We start from the raw sequence: 14,471 nt of genomic DNA, 5'->3' as shown, positions 1-14,471 counted from the left end.
GAGCCAGCAGAGAAATGTACAGGTATTTGCAAGCTCAAATTGTCTTTTGTGAAGGTCCTGGAACAGCAGAGAAATAAAAGGGAATGAGCCAGGGCAATGTTGTCTTATTTTATGGAAGAAACATCCACCAGGCCTGTAGCTACTGTGCCCACATACAAATCAGGGAAAAGGGAAACATTACATATTTTCATACCTCCCATTTTTATTTATTATCAGGGTTTGTTTTTTTTGGTTTTTTTTTGTTTTTTTTGTTTTTTACCATCAGAGGATCTATCCACTTCAAATTAAGGTCCCAGTCATACAGAAATGTATGCACATATGTAACTGTGACACAGAACTTTTGGGGGGGAATTTCTATGGCCTGTGTTATGCAGGAGGGCATATTAAATAACCACAGTGGACCCTTTTGGCCTTGGAATTTATGAACTTTACTGAGTGGTCTCGTTGAATTCAGTAGGACTACTCATGCGAGTAAAGTTGTGCACATGCATATGTCAGGGGTCTAAGGGAGCGTGGTTATATATTGGTATTAAGTGAAAATACACCTGACAATATGCTAAGATCTCTCATCAGGGTGTGCCACCTGATTAGGAATCACTCCTTCAAGCATAGATCTCCTCAAGCTAGATGTTAAAATCATGTTATTGGTTATCGACCAAATTTTACAAAAGTTTATGTTCAAGCCAAACACAATAAACTACATATTTTATAAAGAGTTCCCATCTTGAACAAAAGTGTTCTATTTGTGTGAGGAAAGTTATTTATGTATGTGAGTGTTTGCAGGATTTGGACCTAGCACCTGAGGCCTGGGATTTTCAGAATCTCTTAACCTGGGCCTGACTCTGCTCCCATTGAAATCCATGTCTGGCCAACTCAGAGTTCTTTTGATTTACCCGAGAACCATGATTTGACAGAATGCCTAAATACCTAAAAGAGGAACTGTTTCATCTGGGTGGATCTGATGTAATGTTACATTCTTCATTTTTCAACATCTTTAACAAAGTGTATATAAACATGATTAAGAAGTGAAATTGGACATTGTGATTTGCAATCCTATCTGTATTTCCTTGCATTTAGAAAAAGCTGAACAATTAAAATACTTAGTTGGAGACCCACCATTTAACAACAACTTGAAATCCTAAATCAGGCGTGGAATTTTTTTTTTCATTTAAGGTTTTAAAAAATTCTCTATTTCAAAACATCCAGTCCTGGGTAGTTTTGTTTCTTTCAAAGCTGTTGATGCTAGAAGGAGTTTTTGTTCTCCATATCTGTGTCTCACATGGAATATTTAGCATCTGAAAGGCATGATAGACTCATATTTTCAAGATCTTTTTCAAGTTCTAGTCTATCTGCCATAAAAATCTTTAAAATCCTTGGAATATTGGTAGGTTTTTATACTCTCATCTACTTTCTGGAATGAGTCTCTTTTTTCCTGAGCTGACAAGCAAACCATTTAATACATTTATCGTTATGTTCACATATCTTTGCTCTTGAGTTCAGAAACTGTATTTGGGATTTATGCTACAAAAGCTTAGTAAATTTTAGGGCTGTCAATTAATTGCAGTTAACTCACACAATTAACTCAAAAATTAATCGTGATTAATCGCAGTTTTAATTGCACCTTTAAACAATAGAATACTAATTTAAATGTATTACATATTTTGAATGTTTTTCTACATTTTCATATATATTGTATTCTGTGTTGTAATTGAAATCAAAGTGTATATTTTTGATTATAAATATTTGCACTGTAAAAATGATAAACAAAAAAGTATTTTTCAATTCACTTTATTCAAGTACTATAGTGCAATCTTTTATCGTAAAAGTGCAACTTACAAATGTAGATTTTTTTTTATTACATAACTGCACTCAAAAACAAAACAATGTAAAACTTCAGAGCCTACAAGTCCACTCAGTCCCTACTTCTTGTTCAGCCAATCGCTAAGACAAACAAATTTGTTTATGTTTACAGGAGATAATACTTCCCTCTTCTTGTTTATAGTGTCACCAGAAAGTGAGAACAGGCATTTCAATGGCACTTTTGTAGCCAGCATTGCAAGGTATTTATGTGCCAGATATGCTAAACATTCGTATGCCCCTTCAATCTTCAGCCACCATTCCAGAAGATATGCTTTCATGCTGATGACGCTCATTAAAAAAATGTGTTAATTAAATTTGTGACTTAACTCCTTGGGGGAGAATTGTATGTCCCCTGCTCTGTTTTACCTGCATTCTGCCACATATTTCATGTTATAGCAATCTCGGATGATGACCCAGCACATGTTGTTCATTTTAAGAACACTTTCACTGCAGATTTGACAAAACACAAAGAAGGTACCAATATGAGATTTTTAAAGATAGCTCCAGCACTCGATGCAAGGTTTAAGAATCTGAAGTGCCTTCCAAAATCTGAGAGGGACAAGGTGTGGAGCATGCTTTCAGAAGTCTTAAAAGAGTAACACTCCGATGTGGAAACTACAGAACCCGAAACACCAAAAAGGAAAATCAACCTTCTGCTGGTGGCATCTGACTCAGATAATAAAAATGAACATGTGTCTGTCTGCAGTGCTTTGGATTTTTATCAAGCAGAACCCGTCATCAGCATGGATGCATGTCCCCTGGAATGGTGGTTGAAGCACGAAGGGACATGTGAATCATTAATGCATCTGGCACATAAATATCTTGCGACGCCGACTACAACAGTGCCATGAGAACACTTGTTCTCACCTTCAGGTGACATTGTAAACAAGAAGTGGGCAGCATTATCTCCTGCAAATGTAAACAAACTTATTTGTCTGAGTGACTGACTGTCAACAATAAGTAGGACTGAAACATTTTACATTATTTTATTTTTGAATGCAGTATTTTTGTACATAATTCTACATTTGTAAGTTCAATGTTCATGATAAACAGATTGCACTACAGTTCTTGTATTAGGTGATTTGAAAAATACGATTTCTTTTGTTTTTTTTACAGTGCAAGTACTTGTAATAAAAATAAAAATAAAGTGAGCAATGTACACTTTGTATTCTGTGTTGTAATTGAAATCAATATATTTCAAAATGTAGAAAACATCCAAAACCATTTAAATAAATGGTATTCTATTATTGCTTAACAGCGCGATTAATTGCGATTATTTTTTTAAATCGCTTGACAGCCCTCGTAAATTTGTATCATTTTCCTCAATACCCTGGAAACATTTTAGCTAACACACATCGCTCTTCTGCTTCCTTAATGTTTCACTGTATTATTCTGTTTCGTTTGTAGTATTTAAGGCTTCTGTAAATACTTACTGTAGCGAGGCGGTATGGCTCCCTCCTGCCCCGGAGAGGGTCGAGCCCCTCCAGACACCAGAGTGGGCGGAGCCAGGAAGCTCTGAGCTCACCCCTCAGAGGGACAGGTGGCGACCCGGAAGTAGAAAGGCGTGACCCAGAAGTATAAAGGCGGGCCCTCAGCGCTCACTAGAGGACCAGCCGCTGGGGAGGCCAGACATAGCCAGCCTAGCCCGTGACTGGGAAAATCCCGCACCCCAGATCCACGCCAAAACTGGCCGGACCTGGCCTGCGCCAGCGATCCAGAGGAGTTACCAGGCCTGCCGCTTGTCCACTGCCCCGAGGTACCCACGGTGCTGGACTCCCTGGAGAACACCGTCGTGACCCAGGTACCAGAAGGAGGGGAGTTAGGAAGTAGCCCAGGGGCAGCCGACCCTAGTCTGGCTGCAGCACTGCCAGAACCCATGTCAATGTGTTGCGGCCAGGATCCCCACTGACCCAGCAGTGGGTCGTTTGCCGCTGCTAGGGCCCCGGGCTGGGACGCAGTGGAGTGGGTGGGCCTGCGTCCCCCGCCACCCAACTCGTGGGTGGCAGTCTATCCCTCTCCCAGGTCCTTGGAGGCCTGAGCTAATTCATACATGCTGTGTTGCTCAGCCTGGCCTGCTAACATTGGGCTATTTGCTGAGCCCCTGCCTGAGGGCCTGAGCTACTGACTGTTTAGTGCCCTGCCCTGACTCGGGGCCTGGGCCTACGGTGCTCGTTCCAGTTACCGCAAGGGCTGCCAAGGGAGCCTCCGGTGGCTGGACAAATTCCTCCAAAGTCAACTGTGTGTAGTGAGCCGGTGTGGCTCTCTGCCTCCCCGGCTCTCTGCCGCCCCAGAGAAGGTCGAGCCCTGGCCTAGACCCTTTACACTTAAACACATGAGTATACTCATTAAGTTCAGTGGTACTACGTGTCAGTGCTTTTCAGATTGATGCCCATTGAATAATTACATTGCACCAATCACAGAGAGAGGATTCCATGATGTAGCACTAAGAGCTGCCTGCAGGCGCTCTCTGTGAAGGCAATTCCTTAACACACAATTATTAAGCATACCTTTGCCCACAATTAGGTAACAACATGCCAATGGGGCTTAACCCCAAATGGTCAACCACAGGGTGTACAATGTCTTTTCCACATGGAGAAAAGGCAAAAGAAATAGGCTGTGAAACTAATAGATCTATCTGTATACCACCCCTCACTGAGCAGGGCATAGGCAAATATAAGAACACAGAATAACGGTCATATCTCTTTTAGACACAGTCATCACAAGACAAAAGTGTATTGGCATGGTGGGCTACATAGCTGTCAGGGCCGGAGTCCATAAGTGCTTGTTAGCAGAATTCAGTCCAGCATAAAAATCCTATGTTTCAATTTAAAAATTATTTTCAATTAAAAAAATAAATTTAAAATTTAAAAATGTGTCAGTCTGCCTCTTTCCCATGTGTCAACGTCATTGATCTTTCTAAACTTGCCCAGTAAAATCAAAATTATGTTAAGTATGGTTCTGCTTCTATGTATGAGTGGAGGGTGGTGAGAGAGAAGAAATCTACACATGGCCTTTTGCTCAAATGTTTATTGGCTTGTTGCCAATGCCCAATTAAATGTGTGTGTATAAATTCAGTGTAAACTACTTTTTAACATTTTTACTATGATAGTGAAACTAAGGGAAGCCCCTAACCACCACCTTCCCATCTGTCATTATTGGCTAAATTCATCTGAGAGATCTTGTTACCAGAAGTAAAACTATGACAATTAATGTGTGGCAAAGTGTAATCCATGTTTGTAATCTAATAAACTTAATGATCCAAATCCTAATATTTAAAATAAAAATTGGTTTGATATCTGTCTATCACTATTTTTAAAGAAAATAGCCACATAGCTAGAGTTAGGATAAGATGTTTTGTCCTTTTTACATTATAAACGCAATGTACCATGTATTTAGCTGAGAACCCTTTCCCGTGTGTCAACATCCTTGATCTTTCTAAACTTGCTCAGTTCTCCAAAGAGAATTTTGTTCGTCAGAATGTGGGAAATGTAAAATATTTTTGTTAATGAAAGTAGGGTCTGTTTGTTGATTTTGTTTAAAGATGTTTAGTTACACTATACATTTTTATTGCCAATATAAGGAAGATTGAACAAAAAGATGAATTGTGACACAGACATAAGCAAACGAGGTGAAATCCTGGACCTATTGACGACAATGGGAGATTTGCCGTTAAATTGAATGTGGCCAAGATTTCATCCATAGTACTTTCACTATGAACACATAGACCTAATTCTATGAGTTTCCTTCATTATGTCCATCTACAAGTAGACCAGGCTTCCATAGGTATTTCAGTTGGTGTTATCAATTTCAGTTATTGTGAAATTTCATAGCAATTAACCAAAGACACTTTGGAGTAAATAGATTGAAAGTTGTACTTTCACTAATTCCAAAAAAGCAGACAGGAAATCAATAATAAATTCTGGCTCTTGAATTAAGTTTAGTAAATAACTGTTGATACCTTAGTCGGTTTTCTATTGAAATAATTGAGCTGCAGCACTTGTGTAGAGTCAAATCCTCAGTGAATATTATGTGTGATGTTTTGCATACAAAGTATCTTCTACTACTTGACCATATTCAGGTTATTAAAGCATATCAAAACAAATTATGCACCTCAATTTAGTTGTATTTAACATTTTATACTGAAAAGTAATTTTCCTTTTACACATTCACCACAAATATGTTTATGATAGAGATGTCTTGTTTTGTTCATCTTTCCACTATCCATTAAAGTCATGTACTGTTTATTCCTAAGGAAGATCTCATAGAAATGAGGGAAGCTGCAGAGAATTTAGGGAGGGCTCAAGCTAGGAAACTAGTACAAAAAAAATTGTGAACATTTTAGGGATTTTGAACATACCCACGCCCCCTTTTATTCATTTTTATGAACACTCATGAGAATGAAGTCTGGTTCATAACAGTGATCATAGAAGGTGAATTGGGTCCCATTGCTATAATTACTTTAATCACCAAAGTTTCTTTTGTGATGAGGAAAGAAAAAATCCCTTCAGAAATGAGTAGTTTATAAAGATTATTCTATCCCTTCAAGGAATAGAAACAATACCTCATTGCTCAGGTGACCAGTCACACAGATCTGACATCATGTATTCAAAGGCATGCTAGCAGTAAACAGTTCATGAGCCACTCATAGTCTGAAATACCTTCACCAAAATAACACCTCATATACTGAACAAATTCATGAAAACTGCAATCTTATCATGGACGATTCATGAACTGGATCAGGGCAGGATTCTCTAGATATGTTGTTTGTTGACAATTGTTTGCCCATTTCTAAGAGGAGTAGTGGGGCTGGTCAGGAAATCATCAAGAAAATATCAGTGAGGGTTCCCTAGCATATTGAAGTGTCTTCCCGAGTTCGAAATGCAGGTTTGAAATGTGTTCAGAGTGGCTGCTTTTACTTCAACAAACAGTTCACAACTATAGAACTCTCAGTATTTTGCTTTATCTCTCCCTATTAGGTCTCCACCAGCTAGAATGGCCAAAGAAATTTCACATTTGTGAAACTAAAAAGTGAGTGAATTCTACAAGCCAATTTGTGGAACGTTGGGGGGCCTTTAAATTTCACAAAAGTGGAAGAAGAGCGAGAGCCAAAGTGAAAATGTTAGAGCAAAATTGTGTGGAAAAATATTCATGAGTTTCAGTCGGCCCTGAAAAGGGCTCTTCGAAAGTGATTGTTATGTGCTCTGACACATTGCATTACCTGTTGAGAATGGGTACATCTTAAAACTACAGTAATAAACAGATCAATAAAATCTAATTAATACATAAAGTAAATAACAGCTGACAAAATATTCAAAGGAAAGCAAGGACAAAATTCATAAATCAAGAGAGTTAGTTATTATTTCCACTACTTGTTACGATGAAAGATGACGCTATCTAGGCTATTTCTCAGCATGATCTGTCATAAACAGATGTCCACTGCCTTGGGTGAACATGTGCAAACTGAGAAGTGTCTACTGAGTGTATCATTAGTTTCCTTCTGTTTTTAAGCCAATGAGGCTGAAGAACAAATTAGTCACCTGGTCCTTGCCAAACTCTAGTTTTATTAACCAAAAGTGGTACAGTACTTAATCAATGAGGGGCGAGGAAATGCTAGAGCTGAGGTGAATTTGGATAACAAACTCAGATTAAGAAGAAATTTGGCAATTTTAGATTGAAATAGGTATTTGCAAATTTCAGAGTTTTCCCCCGTATGTAGTGTAAATTAGTGTATCCACTAAATACATACACATTGGATATATTCAAAATGTGAATATAGCTGAGATTCAAACAGATAATAGTCAGGTAAGAACCAAATAGGAACAATGAAAAATTCTAAACTATCGCCAAACTTACTGAGAATGAAATTCTGTCTATATGGGCATTTGAACTGTGCTCACACTTTTTCTTCTTGGTCATATCTAAAAAATGCAGTGGGCCAAATTCTGAGGTCCTTTCTAAAATAAAGCCTGAAAGTAATAGGAGATATTTCATGGCAATATCGCAGCAGAAGAGACCAATGTAGGTTGAGGTTGAACAATATACAGAGATGCCTAACAGCACAAATGTGAGAGGCCCGCTCTACACACCTCAATATTGAAATGATCCATTCAGTCTTGGACACCTGGCATTAGTTTATTTTGCAGTCCCTTCAAACCTGTGCCCGTTTAGGCTTCATCCCTATGACACAGCCTTAATCCTTGGTCTCTTTACAACAGTGCTGACTTCCTATCTGGACATAAACATAAAACAGGGATGCCCCATTGGTGATGAGTCTGCAATTTAAACATATTCTTATTGGCCCCACGTGATAAAGATTCAGTTATTGAACCATAATGGATATATTATTGTAACATTCCTTCACCGGGCACACTAAACACTTCCCTTACACAATTCAGACAAAGGGGATGTGTAGATAATGGCCTTATGTGAGTATATCAGTCCATATTCTCATCAGGTATAACTCCTTTTAAGTCACTAGAGTTATACTAGCAGAGAAACTGATCAACTCTGTACATATGTAAAACAAACAAAAGATCATAACCTATCACAAAACCTCAAAACAGAAAGATAATGAGTAGAATATTGGTCCATGGGAAATTCCAAAATTTCATTTTATTTCCAAATTGGAAAGAAAAGCCAAAATTTCCGAGGCAACAAAAATTTGAAACTATTAAACATTTAATTTTGATAATTCTGAAATGCTTTCTTTTGACTTTTATACTATATATAAAATATGTAATTCATGTGTTATGTATAATATATATTATTAAAATTGATGTTTTAATAGACAAGTCAAAACTAAATAAATTTGGAAGGATAAAGTCAATATGAAATATTTTGAGATTTTCAAAATATGAGAAAGCTGAAACAAAACATTTTTAATTTTTTTCCAATGGAAACAAGATGTTTTGATTCTTCCACCCCCCTCCCCCATCAAAAATTTTATCAAAATCACCTCTTTCCTCCAAACCCCTTCAATGTTGACAAAAAAGACATTTTTGAATAGAAAACTGTTTTGTCAGAATTTTTTTTGACCAGCTTTAATAATGATAAAATGGAGAGGAGTCAAAGACAAGCAACAAACATTATTTGTGGGGCTAGAGGAGTTGATTTATAATGATAGAGGACGTAACCAAAATATGTATAGTGTAATGTAGCTACATTGCATCATAACCATCTATAAGTACTTTCTTTGAAAAATATACTCTCAATATCAACAAGAAAGAGGAACTGTTTAGGATACAGTATAATAAAAGGAGAAGTAATGGGATGAATTATTATTATTACGATAAAAGAAAATGAGTACTTGTGGCACCAGCTTTCATGAGCTACAGCTCACTTCATGCATCCGATGAAGTGAGCTGTAGCTCACGAAAGCTTATGCTCAAATAAATTGGTTAGTCTCTAAGGTGCCACAAGTATTCCTTTTCTTTTTGCAGATTCAGACTAACACGGTTGCTACTCTGAAACCTATTAGGATAGAAAACCAATAAATTACAAACTGTGCTTACCAAGGAATGCTGTGTTATGGTCATAGAATGAACAGACCATCTTAAGAATCCAGATAGAGAGTATGATCCAGGTGGCACTTGATTTGCAGGGAGGCTACACCTCTTTAGGATTTGCCATGATGATGATGAATGGGATGAAATTAAGAAAGAGATAATTTAGCGTGGATATCAGAACGAACTTTCTGACAGTGGAAGCTATTAGACTGTGAAAGAATCTTGCGAATCAAGTAATGGAAGATATTTAGACAGCTATTTTTGTTTTTAAAAATAGTCTGGATAAAGTCATAGCAAATGAATTACAAGGAATAATCCTGCATTGGGGGCAGATGAATATATGACACATGATAGGTCTTTTACATCTCTACTTTCTATGAGTCAATGCTTAGTTTGTGGGATCACAGCACAGTGTTGCAGAGCCAAAAACTAATCATCTAAAACACAAATGTTCTTAAGAGAGATTTTCAGTTAGCGGATTCCCCCCCCCCCACACACACACATTTGACTTTAAACTGAATAACATTAAAACATTCTGGGGTTAAATGGAAAGACATGAAAACATGTATATAAAAGCATGAAGCCAAATTCTCTCCTCACTTATTCTTGTGAAATCACGCTGAAGCTAATGGAATAGCAAGATATAAGTGAGCAAATTATGGCACATGGGATAGTATTACAGAATGTTTCTTCCACTACATCAGAAATGAAATTAAACAGGACCTGCTTACATCTGCAGACATTTTGCTCTAATGGCTTTAATGGGAGTTTGCCTGAGTAGAGAATGCATACAACCTGAGTAAGAGCCCTGGGATATAGAGCCCTAATGAAGAATGCTGTCCTAATGCTGTAGAAAGATTTTTGCCATTGCCTTCTACAGCAGAAGGATTGAGCCTTAAGCATCTTGCTGCTGAATAAAACTGGAAAATGTACTGTGCTCAGATTCAGGCTTCTCAAACTGTTTTCTTCGTCTAGTGTGATACAGCTCCCCAGTTCTCTTCATCCCGTGAGTCTTCTCCATTTGACCACTTACTGTCTTAGAATTTCTCTTTTTCCACAGTGCTCAATTTCTGAATTCATCAACTTGAATTTCAGGCTACACAATACACTAAGCATGTAAAGTGTGCCTCACATTTTTTTAAATGACATCCTGAATTAAAAAATTCCTTTATTCTTCTTTGTCTTATGGTTGTGCATTGTAGGTAGACATGCTTCTGAAGACAATATGTGCTTTCTAAACTCTGTAGCGTTATAAATATTAATGAAGCATGTTTAGAAATGGATTTGATTAGCAATTTCATTAGCTTTGAATAGACAGCAAAATAATGTCAACACTAAATTTAACTTTATCTTGCAAGCTATCCTAGTTAAAATAACATCAAGCATTTTAATTACAAAAAGCCAACACTCATTAGATGAAAATTAAAGTATTAGGTATTTCTTTTCCTATTTCATATTTCTCAGAAACAAAACAGGACTAATTGGATAACAAGATAACATATCTTGTTAGAGTCTTTTGAAATATATTGAGGAGTTTTGAAAAAAACTATATTTAAGAATAAGGAAAGTGTAAGAAATGTAATTTTAGCCAGTTAATATATAGTCTATTTTGGAAACAGGTGGGATAAAACAGATCAGTAAGATATTTTCTAGCATCCATCACATACAACCAATTTCGTACCAAATGCTGCACATGAAGTGAAAAAATAAATATTAAAAATATGTAATTAATAGGTTATAATAGCAACTTGTTAGATTTTTTGAAATAAGGCTGCTTTTAGCTTGCATTGTCACTATTGTGGCAACCACTTGAAGTTTTATTGCACCACGCATCACTTTTTATCCAAGATAACTCTCAGCTGTTTTTATTCTAAGATATGTTTTCTACTGAAAATAAATCTCAAATCCACTGAATATTAGCTCTTCAGATCCAATCTAAACCAAATGCTTGAACTCAGATTTTTTTCTACAATATCTTTACAACTTCTGAAAATATATTTGTTAATGTATCTTAGCTATTACAATACAGTAACCAGATATAATAAATATATAAACCACCACAATGTGTTAACAATTTCAGATCAGAGAAAATGTCAAATGAATGTTTAAAAAGAACTGAAGACTTTGAATTTTACTGAGTAAAAAAACCTATAATTTACCAGGTTCTTAGAAGATTAGTGTATTAAAATATGCACATACTTAACATTTTTAAATATTTTTATCATTACTATTATTATCTAAAGCTCAGCAAGTATATATTTTTCAGAGTAATAGAGTAATTATTTCAAATGATATTTCACGTAACTGAGCTCCAGAGTGAATCTCAACTCCAAGAATAATCTCTCTGCCTCTTCCGCTATAGCTCTAGTGCTATATAATTATTCCAATACAGAATAAACCCACCAGTTCTACATTTCATACCTTTGGTAATTCAAGGCCTTTCTGAATTCCAGGCTCACAACTAGACCTATGAGAGAGGGCTTCTTATGAAAATATGGACCTCCTAATAGTAATTTCAGGACCTGATTTTTTTTAAAAAAAAAAAACTGAAATTAAGGACTGTATACAACAATGCAAGCAAGATTTGTGTGTCTAATTGTATATGCAAGTTCTTTCATGGCACATAAAGGTACCTCCACTGCCATGCTTCTGGACAGCATGACAAAACTCTCAGCTGAGTATTATATTAGAATGATTCTGGCAATAACCTCATTAAACTTTTAACCTCAGTACTACTTAACACAAAAGAGAAAACCAGTAGCTCTAATTTCTTATGTGCAGAGACTCTGAGGAAGTTGTACAGCTATAAATGCCTCCTGGACCTATTTCCGCTAGAGAATCAGGCTTATCAGAGAGCACCTTATATCTGGAATTTGCAGATTGCACAACCACTGGATTCCCAAATCCAACTTCAAAGTTTGAGACAATAAGTGTGAAGGTTCAACCTAAGGTCCTATTCTGATCTTCATATGGAGATCCGCTCAAATTAACTCAAAGTTATTCCACAGATCAGGATCCTATTTTATGCATAGGCATAATTTGACTTCTATATTTTGGAGAGATGGGGAGCAGCTCCAGTCAACCCAACGGTGCCACGTGTGTGTGTGGGGGGGGAAGAAATTCCATGCCTGTCCAAGGCTTGCAGATGGGGGCAAAGCACCCTGCCCCCCACCAAACTAGGCCCATGGCTGTAAGTCTTTAATTGTCCTATGAAATGATAATATTGCTAACCCCAAAGCACTCAAAAATCAAGGGTCAGGACTCCTTCAGTTCCCCAAAATCAGGAGATTAACTTAAAAATTATTATCTTCAAAATAATAAATGTTTGGTTACATTTATGAATCTTCTGCCTTTTTTTTTTTTAAAGCCTTTCCGGTTCACATTCTCCAGTTTTTCTTTGCAATCATGAAATTTAAAATGAAATCTGAAATTCCCTTATAATCACAGGATTCTAGCCGCCAATCATTAAAGAATGATACCAAACATTGTGAGACTCATGAGAAAATCATCAAAAATGGCAACACAAAGAGGTGTTGCAACAGCAAGATGAAAGCAAAAGCCCCTGTGCAGACCAAGGACCAGGCAAACAAATTTCAGAGCTTACATAGCAACTGAACCTGACTTAGGTTTCCATATGGTACTCCTTTTCAGTGCCTGGAGTCCTATCACCTTTTCCTTTGAAACCTGGACAAGTTTACACTAAATATAGCAGGAGTTTCCCCCACAGATCAAGCATAATTTCAAATTAAAAGTCATATACCACAGATTTATTTTTTTGTTCCCTTTCTTTCTACAACCTGGAGAAAGTGCAAAAGCTGTTGTCAAAAGAAAATTTAAAAAATACTAGGGAAATTGCAGGTGTTGTGTGGGAGAACCTGAACATTTATGATAAAATTGCCCACATTCATGCTTACTGTTTACAAAGCAGGACAGAAAATGTGACAGCTGCCTAAACTAGGGATGGAAAATGATGATTCTAATAGAAAAAAAGAAGGAAGTAGTAAGAGACAACAGATTCTCAAAGTACCTACCATATGCAGAGGAGTTTGTCATCTGGCACCAGTCAGGACATAAACCCAGGCAAGAAATTTAAAATGCAATTCAATAAATCCTGGGGAAGATATCCAGTACTTCAAAGAGACCCAAAGTAAGTTAACGTGTTTAGTTGTTGGTGGGCAGCCCTTCCAAAGTTTCAGCATAGAAATATTGGACTTACTCTGTGTGAATAATTATCCAAAGAATTTAGCCATTTTTTTCTGATAGAGAATACATTTGTAAAAATATAATCCTAATTGCTAATGATTTGCAATTATTTCCTGATGAACAGTTTATGCAGTACATTTTAGCCTATGAGTCACTCATGAACCATTCAATATGAGTGAGTGTGTGTGCATGCATGCATGCACGCACAATCTGAATCACATGCTATTTCTGATTCCTGATTGAAATGTTTTATTTATCAAAAATCAGAGAAAAATAAATAAGGAATTACTTTGTTTATCAATGAATGCATATCTCTTTATCAAGTGCATATAGGTATTTGGATATACTACAGCAATCCCCCCAAACATTCATGCAAACAGAATGATGATAGTCCAGATGTGCACGAATAGTAAATAAAAAGCAGCTGCAAAACATGAACTGAACAGCTGTTCAAAATGCAAACAAATGTTTGCAAACACTATTTTGCAGTACTCCATCAGCCCTAGTTCAGAGGAACAACTTGGATAACCAGCCAGAAATTTGAGTAAGTATCCAAACATATCAGTAGCATTATCTAGTTCAGTCAACTTTGAGACTGTACAACTAATCTAGAAACCCCATACTCTCTTGAAATAGCCACTATTTCTTTCTTTCAGCTGGACCAGAAAAAGAGAGAGAGCAACACTGGAAGGTGTATGCATATGTGACCTATACGAACACTTACCCCATACAATACACACAAAAATGGCCCAAAGTGGCCTAGTGTGGTTCTATCTGACTCCAGCAGCAACAGATTGCCACAGAGAATAAATTTCCTCACTGCTTTTCCTGTATTTCCTGTTTGCAAAATTTGCTTTGTCGATATGTGTGTGACTAGTCATTAATAAGCTGATTGGATTTAAT

This window comes from Lepidochelys kempii, chromosome 11 (genome assembly GCF_965140285.1).
Source record: "Lepidochelys kempii isolate rLepKem1 chromosome 11, rLepKem1.hap1, whole genome shotgun sequence".
NCBI lineage: Eukaryota > Metazoa > Chordata > Testudines > Cheloniidae > Lepidochelys > Lepidochelys kempii.
Note: the sequence above shows the minus strand (reverse complement) of the source record.